At 35.7% G+C, this 12,891-nt stretch overlaps 1 protein-coding gene across 1 annotated transcript in view; it reads right to left on the reverse strand.

The window, feature by feature from the left end:
• Positions 1 to 12,891, reverse strand: part of ppp1r14ab (protein phosphatase 1, regulatory (inhibitor) subunit 14Ab) — a 38,840-nt gene that overhangs the window by 22,899 nt on the left and 3,050 nt on the right.

Raw genomic sequence — 12,891 nt, forward strand, 5'->3', positions numbered from 1 at the left:
TCATGTTTCTGTGCTGCTGTGCATGCAAAAGTACTTAGTATGAGAATTATTTCATGCAAAACTTTTTTTTTGGCGTTTTATTTAGCCGCGCATAAATGTATGCCTTTCTCTCATTCCGTGTTGTTCAAAAAGCTTGGTCCACAAACAAAAGCGAAACCTATGCTTATTGGTTGTGATATAGCGAGTTTGAACCAATCTGGGCATGGAGGAGGGACAATGCATCAATGTATCATGTCTGATTTGTCCGGAGACACAGTGACGAGCGTTTCTTTGTCAAATCAGCGTTGTCAAATGTTGATGACGTAATCGCACTGATTCCGGAGCCTCTGAAAGTCCGCGAATGTTATGTGATACAGCACTGGAAAGCTGAGATTCTCTTCTTTATGCCAATCTTTGAATTGTATGAATCGGATCAGCGGATCAAAAGTTATTAAACATTTAAGAGCAATACTTATTTTTAGCCGCGGGCGGCTGTCTCGGTCTTTAAGGGTTAAAACCGTTGATATGCAATTGTTCATGGTATGATAATCGTGCACGTTCAAATCGTGGTAAACCGTCATACCGGTATATTGTTACAACCCTAATCACAACACAATCTTACAGCAATTCATAACTTTTTGATATTGTGGCTAACTCGTATCAATTCGTACAATCTAATTCAAACAATTTAGTACGATTTGTTCATACCCCAATGACGATTTGGTTTAGGGGTGGGGTTAGGTGCCTCTTTTTAAAATTGTACAATTTCGTACGACTAAACTTGTACGAATTCGTACGAGTAAACTGACAAAATGTAAAATACTTATGTTTTCTCGTGAGATCAGGCTGAATATAACTGTAATTGTAATATACGATATATATATATATATATATATATATATATATATATATATATATATATATATATATATATATATATATATATATATATATTAGGGATGTGCGGAGCAGCCGGTATTTGTATTTTTATTTGTATTTGTTGAGGGGGGAAAAGTATTTGTATTTGTATTTGTATTTGTATTTGTTGAGGGGGGAAAAGTATTTGTATTTGTATTTGTATTCGAGTAAAATTCAAAATGGCGCAAAAATATATATTTTTTCTATTACACTTCTAATTTACATTATAGTGAAAGTATTGTTTAATTATACCCATTATATAAATTATAGACATGCAATATTGGTTGTTGTTTTTGAACATGTGACAAGAAATGTCATTGAAAAGAAAATAACATAGAAGCCATTATCTCATCCATGGTTAAACCAACAACTAATAAAATACCATTGTGAATATTATGAACCCCACCACCACCGTTCTTGTTGAAGGACACTGAATAGACAGAATAAAAACAAATAATTCTTCAAAAAACTGTTCTTCTTCTGAAAGAACTTCTTTCCAATGGACAGAATTCCAAAAACTAAACTTAACTAAATAAATCTAAATAAAACCCTGCCTGGGGGATCTGGCAGAACAAAAGTATTCTATATAATACTAAAAGATACAGCCCTGATATTGTCATCTGCCTGCCACAAAACAGACACAAAGTTTGTTTTTGTTTTTTGTTTTTTATGTTTGAAACTGACTTGCTGGGGCAGAATATGGCTGTGTTGATGGTTTGGTGCTTGTGGAGGATTTAGCAGAACATAGCTGTGCTGATTGAGGGGATTGATGCTTGTGGGGGGTTCACAGACAGTATCAGGAGAGGATGCTTTTAGTGCATGTGATAATACATTACATAGAAGGTTGCGCAGTGGCACAGTGAGTACCACTGTCGCCTCACAGCAAGAAGGTTGCTGGTTCGAGCCATGACTGGGTTCTCCCCATGTTGGCGTGGGTTTCCTCCGGGTGCTCCGGTTTCCCCCACAGTCCAAACACATGCAATACAGGTGAATTGGGTAAGCTAAATTGTCCCTATTGTATGTGTGTGAAAGAGAGTGTATGGATGTTTCTCAGTGCTGGGTAGCAGCTGGAAGGGCAGCCACTGCGTAAATCATATGCTGGATAAATTGGTGGTTCATTCCACTGTGGCAACCCCAGATTAATAAAGGAACTTAGCCGAAAAGAAATGAATGATTATGCATAGGAGATGTTGACAGATGTTTAATATCTCTGCCGACTTCACTTTTGCACACATTATAACGTTACAGTATCAGTTTGTTTTATCTGCAGCACCACTGACTGTAAAATTCTTCCACAAAGAACATGTTTTTTTTTTTTTTTTGACTGGTGGAGGACCAAGAAATGGCTCAGAAGCAGTCTCACTCTTTTTCTATTCGGGTGCCCAAATGTATTTGAGGAGTTTTAAGTTAATAAAAAGTGACGGTAAGCTATGCTAAGGTTAACTAGCCTATAGCATATATCTTGCTGTCTGCAAAAGACAGTAATGTAGACGTACCATGTAACTCCCATAAGTGCATACTATTCGACACAACTGCAAAAGCATCATTTTAACCTTTATAAACGAACGTTAACGTTACTCTGTCAACAGTCTATTGTCTAAATTACCGCGCTAACAGAGCTAACGTTGCGTAAACAGAGCACCCGGTTGCAAACTTCCCGATCCCGATCAAACTCCGCTACAAGATTATAAACTGCATCTGGAACCCAATTAAGGTACAAAAATCTATTTAACAAAAATAGTGATGCAGATAAGATTTTTTTTCGCTCAGCCGAGCCTTCTCTGTCTGTATCTGTGGAGAAGATTGTGCCAGACCCCTCCGCCCCGCCCTCCGACTGAGCGTCTCTCTCGCTCGCGCTCTCTCTCTCTCTCTCTCTCTCTCTCTCTCTCACTCTCACTCACGCGGGCATGCACTGTGGTCTCATGAGGAAACGCTGCTTTTTGATTTAGTGTTTTTCTTGCTTCTGAATACAAATAATTTTTCAAGTATTTGTTCGAAATAAGTATTCGAAAAAACACGCTATTTGTGCCTTTCTGAATACCGTATTCGGGTTCGGCTCCACCCTTAATACATATATATATATATATATATATATATATATATATATATATATATATATATATATATATATATATATATATATATATATATATATATATGTATTACGGGTGTAACGATACACTCAGCTCACGATACGATGTGTATCACAATATAATGTTCACGATTCGATATGTATCACGATATTTGGAATAAAAATGTAAAATTTAACTGAAATGCAAATTTTACCAAGTAAACTATTTTTATATATTTCTTTTGTTTCAACTTGTTAAACTGAACCTTCTTTAAGAAAATAAATTAAACAGGCCTGTCTCTGGAAAATAACACAATTTAAAAACTTCTTAAAAAATATTATTAAAATGACAGAGACAAAATTAAGGAACAATTTAAGTAAAGGTGCAAAAAAATAAGCTTTCCATTCAATTGAATTTAACAGTAAGAGCTTAAGGCTTTGCTTGGTCACTTGTGTTTTTTCTGTGTGCAAAAAAAATCCACATTTCCAGGTAATCAGCAGTTCTATAAGATAATCCTGAACTTATGTGTATCTGTCTGAGAGGTTTTTATGGATGGCTGTCTTCATGTTGGGCATGACGAGTGACAGGGTGGCTGTCTTTTCATTACACAGGACAGTCGTGGCTCTTTTCAGCAGTTTAGGCAGGTTTACTATTTCTTCGGCGTCGCTGATGTCGGCACTATTAAGTGTATCATGTTGACGTGCATTTTTGTGTACCTCTGTACTCAAAAGGGTTAACGCTCGTCGTAATCATAACTCTAAAATGCGATATGATTATTTAAATAATGTGCACGTTTTCGGTTTCATTTCCACTGCTAAGTGCTGTTCATACTTCCCACGCGGCTCCTGAACGATCACTCTGTTCCACAAACTGAATGTTGTTTACTACTTTATTACCTGTTAGTCACAACCTGCAGGTTCTGTTCACTGAAGCAGACGCGCGCGTATGGCAAGCCGTTTTAGCATGTAAACCTTTGTTCTGTATGATTATATGAAGACAGAATGATATTTTAGGGTGAATTGTACCTTATAAATACAGTATGTGACTCCTTCAACACCATTAGGAGGTAACCATGTCGCTGTGCAAAGTATGTAAATCACTGTGAAGACTTTATAACTTAGGATGTTTGACCCAGTATGCGTGTCAAAAAGCGGACGAGTCTAAAGCAATGACTGTACAACCGAAATGTTGCCAGACGTCTGATTTTGAGAGGATGGGCCATCCTCTATTTCAGCTCCACTCATCTTGGTCTGCTAACATTACTGCTGCTGCAATCTGAACTCACGTGCGACAGCAGGTGGAACGTAGCTCACGTGCAAACAGCTCAACTAATAAGAGAAAACGGATGTCATATCGTAATCAAATCGTCATAACGCCACGATGCATATTGACACATTTTTGCATCACAATAAATCGTACAACGATAAATCGTTACACCCCTAATATATATATATATATATATATATATATATATATATATATATATATATATATATAATTGTAAATGTCTATTTAATAACACCCTGTAGACATTCACGAATCCCAATGTAGCATTATTAACTACAAACTATAGTACGCTCACTAATTTTAACACCATTGCATTTATAAAACACTTAAAAACATTTCTCAATCTACTTCACCTACACCTACTGTACATGATGAATCATTATTTGCCATAGCTACAAATAATACAGCATTTACCCATTTTAGCACTTTAGCTCAATAGTAGCTGGATGCAGCCTTTATGATGAACACTGAGATTGCATTTGTCAGAGATGCAATGTCAGACACAATGCACTCAATATAGCAAACAATATGCCTTTTCAAAATCTAGTTCATTTCTAATCACTTTGCATCATAATGAGTCCTAATTTTACATGATTAATTACAAATAATATTAAATATACTATTATTATCATCACCTTAGCAACCCCATAAAAACACCTTGGCAATCCCCTGCATGCACCAATCAAAACATCTGTTCAGAATGTAAACTGCATTCAAACTCTTTCATGAGTCACAATTCTGCAAGATTAACTACATATAATAGAACAGCCTACACTAATTTTACCTTAGTAACCTCCATGCATTCATAAAATTATATAGATATTTATTTTTAATGTAAGAATCTAAATGGCATCACGGTAGCACGAGTAGCATGATTGCCTCACAGCAAGAATGTCACTGGTTTGAGCCCTGGCTGGGTCAGTTGGCATTTCTGTGTGGAGTGTTCTCCCTGGGTTCGCGTCAGTTTCCTCCAGGTGTTCTGGTTTCCCCCACAGTCCAAAGACATGCGGTACAGTTGAATTGAATAAGCCAAATTGTTCATAGTGTATGTGTGTGAATGCAAGAGTGTATGGGTGTTTCCCAGTGTTGGGTTGCAGCTGAAAGGGCATCCACCTCGTAAAACATTTGCTGGATAATTTGGGAGTTCATTACGCATACCCCTGATTAAAGGGACTAAGCCGAAAAGAAAATGAATGCTTGAATGTAAGCATCCAGGTAATAAACATTCAAAGTCTTTCATAAGGAGTCATATGGTTACTTTTTAATGACAAATATTAACACATTTAGTATTTTTACCACCACAGCAATGCCTTAACAACCTACTACAAACACCAAACAAACTGTCTTTTCAAAATATAAAAATCAGGTTCATCAACATTCAAACTCTGTCACAATAAAACACACTTCTGAATTAACAGTACAAATATTACTGCATTCACTAATCTTCAACGCTATGGATAATCTCTGCACCCGCATTTCAGCACCTCTCACGTCAGCTCCATCCAACCAGAGTAAAATGTCAAATCGTTTGTGCATCATCTGTCCTCGGGACTCCATAAACTGTGATGTAACAGCACGTCTTTCCACATTAAAGGCAAAAGTGTGTGCAAGATCAACAAGAGCTGACACTGCGTAGCCTAATGACATTACAAGCCTTAGATGGAGCACTAAAATTCACTATAAAAACCTTTTTTTTCTCAAGAAACAAATCTTGAAATATGTGTGCGCACAGAATAAATGAGCCTGTGGTTATTGGTGACCTCTTTACTAGCTGACCATATTAGGAACAAGAACTCAACTCTGAAATGAAATGTTGTTTATAAACAGTCTAAATGTGGATCGCGACTTCTTACATCTGCTGTTTTACTTGCTGGTCTTTGTGTTGCTTATATAAGCATTCTGGTAGTCCATCCAGGTGCATTCATTTTTCTGATCATCATTCCCACAGGAATAGAGTTAGCATGCAAACTAAGGCACTTTTCCCACCTGGTATTAGCATGCTCTTTCAGTGATCTGATCATAACTCAGATTGAACTGATTATGTATGGACAAACTTAAAGAATGCATTTTGTAGATGTTTGTTTACAATATTGTCTCTAAACATTTATTATGTTCAAGTGCCAAACAAACATTATATTAACCAGAATTTAATGTACAGTAGTCCGGGTTGTGTTTCTTTAACTTTACATTTGGAAGTAATGCAATGTTTTGTTGCATTTTTATGTGTGTATAAATATTGACTGATGTTTGTTGTTTATCCATTCATCAATTGTTTTTGGTTGGTTTGTTGTTATGGTGAATATTGTACTCATATACACAGTGAGAAGCAGTAGGGGTTGGACGCCAAGCTTTTATTTTCTGTGAATATTTTCTCCTGTTTTTACACACACACACACACACACACACACACACACACACACATATATACAGATATATATATATATATATATATATATATATATATATATATATATATATATATATATATATATATATATATATATATGTGTGCGTTTTAGGTGTTTAAAAAAATAAATTATTTAATTACTAAATTACTTAAATTTCATAAAAGTAATTTTATTTATCTAGTGTTCTTTTATGTTGAGTTCATAACAAATGTTTTTGTACATCAAAAAACTTATATCTTGAACAACTTATGTGGACGCGCAGTGGGTAAGTAAGTCATTTCAATTTATTCTTTGTTTAGCTGCTTTCTTTTTGGTGTGGGAGAGAGTAGTGAATAGTGTTAAAATGGATTTTGATTTGACTGTCATGCACTTTCTCTGAGCACGGAATAGTTTGATCTCTGCCGTAAGAATGACTTGTTTAAAATGGCAGAACTCTTTAAAATTGCGGTGCCACATAAGGATTCAAAAAATAAAATAAAATAAAATATGTGCTTCATAAAGAAATTTTTTGAAAAATTTGGTTTGAAAAAAAAAAACTTTTTTTTTTACTCATAAATTGCTAGTAAATTTTGCTATCAGTTATAAAGAAACAGGAAGCAACACACTTGAGTTTAATGTGAACTTCTGATACAGGGTTCTCATTTAAAACAACTTAGATTTTTTTTTTACTGAGCATGACCATGTTAGCATGTGCCTAATTTGGCTAACTTCTACCAAGTGACAGGTTGATTTGCATTGAGTATGTGTGGAACCATAAACGTTGACAACAGCAACGAGATGTATACTAGAAACTTTTTCTCCCTTCTTTAAAAGATTATTTAGCTACCCTAACCTTACATTATTTATTAAAAAATAAAAATATTATGGAAGTGTTTAATATGAGTTAACAAAGAAACTCAGATAGGTTTGGAACAAATAGATGGTGAGTACATTGTGATAGAGTTTTCATTTTTGGAGAAAATGTCCATTTTATTTCTTTAAATGTGCAATAGGAGATCTTAAAAAAATGTTAGCATTAGCCTGATAACACTGATAGCCTACGTCCTAACCTGCAAATCAGGGGCGGACTGGGACAAAAATTCAGCCCTGGCACTGCAGCCACATCAGCCCACATTACCACACCGACACAGCCCCACCTACGGACATGCACATTCAGTATTTATCTTGGTGTACAGATGGTAAAATAATATAACATTCTTGCCAGATTTTGATAAAGTCCGGGTGACCTCGGATTGGGTCGGCCAATCTTAAAATCAGGCAGGCGTCGTCGATTGGGCCAAATGCTTAACATTTATTATTATTATTATTATTATACATTTTTTTATCAACATCATAATATCACATCTAGCAAGAGATAAAAGCTGCCTGCACGTAAAAACAATACATATTAAAAAAAACTGACCGGCCCACATTTAAAAATTGGTCCGGCCCTTCTGGCATTTGCCAGAATTGCCAGATGGCCAGTCCGCCCCTGCTGCAAATCACCAATCACACAGCTTATGAACACATGAACACATTAATGCACACTAGACAACAACAATACAATACTCTACACTACAATTATTGCTCTACACTGATATGCTCACATTGAAGGCCTTAATATTTCTATATTTTAAATTAAAAAGATGTCTGAAAAACATAAAATAAGGTGAAGCAACAGAGCCACACTCACTTGTTATTTATGTCATTACTATCAAAGACCACCAAATTCACAAGACATATTACTCGAATAGTTTTGAATGGGTAAAAGTGTAACAGTCAATTTGGCCCCACCTTCTTGTCCAAGAGCCTATCATTGATTGCTATAGACTGAAGGAGAAGTGTTTTAGGTTTGTAATCTGTATGAAACGAACATGTGGTATAGTCCGTCCTGTCAAACGCACATCACATGACAGCAAATCACAAACTTTTAAACAAAGAGTCGCTTTCATTTCTGGAGGAGATTCATGATCAAGATTTAAGACCAAGTTGTGAATTACTTTAGTGCGATCAGACGATCATTATCCAGAGATTGATAATGTGTAGAACGGCCATAAATAAGGTTGGTGTTGTTATCTCATTCCTTTTGAGTGCACATGCACATTAGCAACATGAAAATATGCAGATTTAGTTTGATTCAGAAGTGTAGAAATGAAACTTATGAGACGGTTGTTGTTAAAGTGTATTGTTGATTCCAAATATGTAATGTAATCATAAGCTTGGCAAACAGTTTTAGAGAACTGGATGTTTCCCCATTCAGACAGAATGCCAGAGCATACTGCCCGAGAGGCGTTTCAAAGATGGCTGCTGAGTGAAAATTCTTGCCTTAAAGAGACTTTGTTACTATGGACCAATAGTAGTAAGTATGGTAGTATATAAATATTTCCAGAATGTTTGCTGTAACAAACTCTTGTGTTCCTGATTAATTTTAAACTGTTTTTTTTTTTTATTTACCTTTTAGTATAATGGTAATAGGCGATTGTCTTCAGAAACAAGTTTCATTATGCTGGTTGAAAGTTTCTTCAAGTCCTGATAGCAATCTTTACATTAAGTGGTCCAGTTGTATTTATTTTTCGTTTAATATGCTGTGGAAGGTGCAGGACCAAAATAAGTTTGTGCAATCAAAAATTTCAGCTCCAACTTTATGATGTTCTTGTTGATGTGTTAGAATGTTCTGCTTGCCTGTAAAAATATGCATTTACATACCTCTGCGCACCGTTTGTTCAGAAACAATTTTCATTTTCAAATCATTGGTGTGTTCACAAATGTGGTTTAAAAAGAGAATGGCAGGCCAACATTGACAACCTATCTTCTGTTTTAAAATTTGGTATTGTAATTACTGTATTTACTATACATATTTATCTCTGGTGAATGTTACATGATGTATTGTAGTGATGCTGTGTAGTGCACGTTCATGTGTTTAGGGATGGTGATTTGCCGGATGGAACATACTGTAGGTTTTCGGCGCTATCAGGCTAACATTAGCATTTTCCAAGATTTCCTATTGCACATTTTAAAGGTGCTAATTGTAAGATTTTGAATCCTCTAAAACATAAAAATACCAGAATATGTTTGCAGATATTTAAGAAACATGCTAAGTGGACATTCTCACTTTTTTTAAAATATCTGTTATGTGCCGAAACGGCTGTCTTTGATTTTCACATGAGGTGGTTATTATTAGCAAATAGCATAAACATTACGAATGTAAACATTAGGTGAGCAGGTTACATTGTAACCCCGTGTTCTAAAAACATGCTATGTGACGAGAAAGGCAGTGATAAACAATTTGGCTGTTTGCACCAGATGAAAGTCTGATATTTAAACACAGCCATTCAAAAGCACAGAATAGTGCACTTACTGGACTTCAACGAAATGGCAAGGTTTATAATCTAATTAATACATATTAAACCTCTTTAACATTATTAAATGTATGGTTTATTTTATTTTCAAGATCTGAAGTGAACTATCTGCTGCTGCTTTCAGTAGTATGGCATTAAATGTCATGTAAAAGGGCATTCAAACTGGCATTATCAGCATTTAACACTGAATAAAGCACATGAGGTGTACCTGAGGAGATCATTGTCAGTTTTCTGTTATTCAGCAGCAAAAAAAAAAAAAAAAAAACGTTTCTAAAATATATAATTTAAGTGTTGGTTCAGAAAAAACTCCTTTTATTATGGAAAATATTCCTGCTGTTGCATATTGTTGCTTTTATATAGAACATGATTTAAATCAGGCTTTATTGATGTCAGCAGTCATAACCTGTCTTGCATGTGTTTTGAACTGGGAGAGCAAGTTTAACCACTTGGTGTCAAACTTACATACTGCACCTTTGAAACTTAAAGGTGAGGCTCATCCAAAATGAAAATTCTGTCATGAATTACTCTCCCACTATTTGTTTCAAACTTATATTCATTTCTCTGTTAACTCATGTTGAAAACTTCCAAAATATGTTATTTTTCATTCATTTTTCTTGTCAGCTTAGTCCCTTGATTAATCTGGGGTCACCACAGCGGAATGAACCGCCAACTTATCCAGCAAGTTTTTACGCAGCGGATGCAACCCATCTCTGGGAAACATCCACACACACTCATACACTACGGACAGTTTAGCCTACCCAATTCACCTGTACTGCATGTCTTTGTACTGTGGGGGAAACCGGAGCACCCGGAGGAAACCCACGCGAACGCAGAGAGAACATGCAAACTCCACACAGAAACGCCAACTGAGCCGAGGTTCGAACCAGCGACCTTCTTGCTGTGAGGCGACAGCACTACCTACTGCGCCACTGCTTCGCCTATGTTATTTTTTTCCAACTATAAAAATCAATGGCTACTCATTTCAATTATTCTACAATATATCTTCTTTAGTGACAAAAGAAACTCATAAAGGTTTGCAACCACATGACAGTGAACCACCGACACTCATTTTAATTTAAGTGTAGAACTACAACTGTCATGTTTCATTTTATACATTGGATACATCATATCTAGCACAAAGTTTTGTCCACTTGACCCATATATGATGATATGGAGAAAAAATTGATTTGATTTGATAACTCAGGGACTCTAATCTATGCTTTTCATTAAGCTTTTGATAGAGCTGCGGACTAACAGCCGTGGACTAATAGTCCTGTTTAATGGGGCTTGTGATGCACTGTGTGTGGACCAATAGGTAACGGGTTGTTATTTTGTGGGATGGGGGGTGGAGGACAGTTGCAGGAGGGCTTTCTTTGTGTGATACAGTGACATATGGGGTCTTCATTTCCACAGCCCCCATCCCCCTCACTCATAAGGAACACCCCATGAGACAAATTTACCATCAATCAATCAATCCCAGGACCATAAGAGCAGGATGTTGTCGGGTCTGCTGCCGACAGGAAATGAAGAGCAGGATCTGATTACAGCCTCAGTGGGGGCTGTTACTTTTTAGCACCAACATCACATTATAAAGATTGCAAAAATTTACTGTTGGCAATTGTTCAGTCACCATTTATGAAAACTAAAAGTTGGTCACTGGGGTAAAACTCTTTTAAAGAGTACTAATATGTACACTTCATGTCACTTTTTGGTACTGATGTGCACCTTATAAAGGTAAATTGGGAATAAAGATGTGCCTTTTGTGATCTTTGTACTTACCACTAACCCTTTTCTATGAATTTGAGGTATTGTGCCTTAATATGAGTGTATGCAATGACTCTCACACACACACATTTAAGAGCATCCTAATATTAACATAGAGATGCCAAATATTCTGTTGTGGTTTAATGTGATTTTTTTTTTTGGAACTATTAGTTTTTTTTAAGTTTCAGAAAATAGCAAAAATACTTAGGATAGGTACACTGACACATTTTCTAAATCAAATACACTATATAATGTTTTACAGTAAAATATAATCATAAGATTGATTATAGAAAAGTAAATAGATTATATATTTAAATCCATCAATTCCATCATAAATTAATAGTTTTTGTCAATGATTTAACAAAATAATTGCATTACAATTAAAATAACAAAATATTTATTAATTTTCCTTTGGCGTAATTAGATTTTTTTAAAACAAAATCCAATGTCCCCACGACGTTGGGGTGCGTTGGGGACAACGTCATAATGACAACATGTTGACGTCCTCTACCTGATAGGTTTATTCATCAGGCTGCAGCGAAATGAACCGCCAACTTATTAAGCATATGTTTTAAAGAAAATACCCTTCCAGCTGCAACCCAGAACTGGGAAACACCCATACACACTGATTCAGACACATAAACTACGGACAATTTAGTTTATTCAATTCACCAATAGTGCATGTCTTTTGACTGTGGGGGAAACCGGAGAACCAGGAGGAAACCCACGCAAACACAGGGAGAACATGAAAGCTCCACAGAGGAATGCCAACTGGTCCAACCGGGACTTGAATCAGTGACCTTCTTGCTGTGAGGTGACAGTGCTAACCACTGAGCCACCTTGCCGTCTTATTTCAACATTTTTCAAAATTGAATGTTCAATTCAGTGTGTTATTTCTTATTTCGTAAATTTACAAGCATTTTTAAATAAAAATGATTCAAATCTAATCCTAAACTAAATCTGTGTATAGTTTAAACAGCTTAAAAGCAGCTACAGCTTGTGCAAAAATATTTTTATTTTACAATTATTTTACAATTTTAAATTGTGAGATTAAAATAAACTCCTATAATTTAACCCCAGAAAACCACCACAGATGTTGAAACTGAATTTGTTGCAACACCCTTT

Source organism: Danio rerio, chromosome 15, assembly GCF_049306965.1.
Source record: "Danio rerio strain Tuebingen ecotype United States chromosome 15, GRCz12tu, whole genome shotgun sequence".
NCBI classification, from domain to species: domain Eukaryota; kingdom Metazoa; phylum Chordata; class Actinopteri; order Cypriniformes; family Danionidae; genus Danio; species Danio rerio.